At 42.0% G+C, this 2,424-nt stretch overlaps 1 long non-coding RNA gene across 1 annotated transcript; it reads left to right on the top strand.

The window, feature by feature from the left end:
* The first annotated feature begins 877 nt into the window (after positions 1-877).
* LOC311077174 lies at positions 878-1,744 on the top strand. Its single transcript, XR_014604780.1, has 3 exons — positions 878-1,115; positions 1,175-1,521; positions 1,605-1,744. It is a non-coding gene; the product is annotated as an uncharacterized lncRNA (long non-coding RNA).
* Positions 1,745-2,424: the final 680 nt, after the last annotated feature.

The raw sequence follows: 2,424 nt of genomic DNA, 5'->3' as shown, positions 1-2,424 counted from the left end.
GGGGATTTAGTGTTCTAATTTCGTTCATGCCACAATGTTTATCCTGCTTTCCTCATCAGTCTTGTTGGGAATGTTGAGGCTGTTTCATCTGATTTAATACTAGTTAAATCATCGAGTGATTTGTGGTTTGTAACAGAGAGTTTTCTGTCGAACTGAAACGCTTCCCACTGGTTGTTGCAACGCTGTTTAATAATAGAGTCCGGGACCGGGAGTAAACGCAACTATTTGTTGTTACTGTACTGACCGAGAAACCGCTTCAGATGATTCAGTGACGGAGCGGTCCGAATGAATCCAAATAGTTTTAGACCGTTACTGACCGGCCACTTTGACGCTCTCGTCGGCGGCGGTGTGAACGCACAGTTATGCAAGCGCGTTTAGAAAGGATCGAACCAAAAGAATGATTCATTCACGAATGATTGGTATCGCTGGTTCAGTCGACATAAATTCGGGACACATAATAACTGCTGAAATATTCGCACGTTAAAACGTTTCTCAGGTCAATCGGAGCGAAGAGAGAGAATATAGGGCGGCTTCTGTCACTTTGAGTGATTTATTGCCCTTAAGCCACGCCCCCTTTTTGACCGTGGGAATTTTCCCACGCTTAAGCCCCGCCCCTTTCTACCCCCTCCCACCCACCTCCGGACAAGTCACGTGACCGTGAGAATTTTCCCACGGTACCCTTCCCCACAAACACCCCCAACCCACCCCACTTCTGGACAGGTCATGTGACCATGGAATTTTTTCCCACGATCCACATTAAAACGTTAAAACAACATGTATTAAAATTATATAATGCAAATAGTTCTATTTTCTAATACATTTGAAGAAAAGTTGTACTTTCACAATTACAGTGTTTAAAGGTGTATAAAACATATAACGTTAAAATACATTTGTAAAATGTTAAACATTAATGAAAAAGTTTAAATTGCATTTTCTTAAAGCTATCAAAATGTATTAGTATTAAGACATTAAACAAATATTAAAACACATCAAACGCATAAACACATGCGTACATTTTAAAAACTGACTTACGTTTTTACAATTCCGTTTGTTGAAAGAGAACCAAAAGGTATATCCGAAGCTCGAAAGATTTATCCAGATCCAAAGGTTTAGAGGTTTTATTTCCCAAAGTTACAAAGTCCTCGGGAGGAACTCAACAAACAAAGGTTTTGAGGTTTTATTTCCCAAAGTTACAAAGTCCTCGGGAGGAACTCAACAAAAAGCGTCCATTCAGTCCTATATCACAAGAAGAAATGAACGAGTGAAAAGTATGCAATGGTCCAGGCCCTGACTCCGCCCCCTAACAAACAACACGCACACACAACCATTGGACGACTCCGGATGACAGAGACGTGACGCGACGCTGACATCACCAGGGATTACCCCCAAAACAGCCACTCAGCCTCTCTGCTCACAAACAGCGGAACTTCTGAATGTAAACTCATCACGGAGCCAAACAAACTGCCACGAATCGCTCTTACAACACATCCATTGGAACGCGATTAAGTTATCCGGGGGACGGTGAGTTACGATACTAAACATTTAACTTACCTAACGTTAACTATTTATCCGTCGAATATTTCAAATACATTTTATCTCTCCAGAGCAAAAATACACAGAGGATTGTACTCTATCCACCAGATTACCAAGACCCATCAGGTGTGGAGCGACACGTGAAGCAACTCTACACTCAAAAAAGAAAAAAAGTGAACAAAATTATTTTCTCGCGCAGCTTCAAGAAAAGACGACCGACGGCTTGTCCATTCAGTCTCGGAATGACTTCATTCATTCCGTGTTGAGCGTCGCAGAAGCCACGCCTCCTCACGAAACACACAGGATTTCATTGGATGCCGCTGACGATGACATCACCGGGGATTCCCCTATGCTGCTGAGCTTGTTCACTGACAGGATAACGCGGTCTGTTTGAAAAACCCTCGTATCTAAAATTTACTAAACTTACTGTGGATTGTAGCACCGTTATTCAGCGAGAGGAATATTTATTGGATGAACACGTTTCGTTGCATCTTTGAGGAGTACCATACCCCGCGAGAGGAATATTTATGGGATTAACCACTTTCGTTGCATCTTTGTGGAGTAGCACCGTTATTCATCGTGAGGAATATTTATTGGATGAACACGTTTCGTTGCATCTTTGAGGAGTACCGAACCCCGCGAGAGGAATATTTATGGGATTAACCACTTTCGTTGCATCTTTGTGGAGTATCAGACCATTATTCATCGTGAGGAATATTTATTGGATGAACACGTTTCGTTGCATCTTTGAGGAGTAGCAGCCCTGTTATTCAGCGAGAGGAATATTTATTCTGTGAATCAACGTTTTGGGGATTTGTCAGGATGTAAACGGAGAACTTCGTAAAGATCTTTAATGCGTCCTGGACAGCAGTTAATAACGGTAACAATGCA

Source organism: Abramis brama (assembly GCF_963993115.1).
Source record: "Abramis brama genome assembly, contig: SCAFFOLD_172, whole genome shotgun sequence".
NCBI classification, from domain to species: domain Eukaryota; kingdom Metazoa; phylum Chordata; class Actinopteri; order Cypriniformes; family Leuciscidae; genus Abramis; species Abramis brama.
This window is presented reverse-complemented; position numbering and strand designations above follow the sequence as displayed.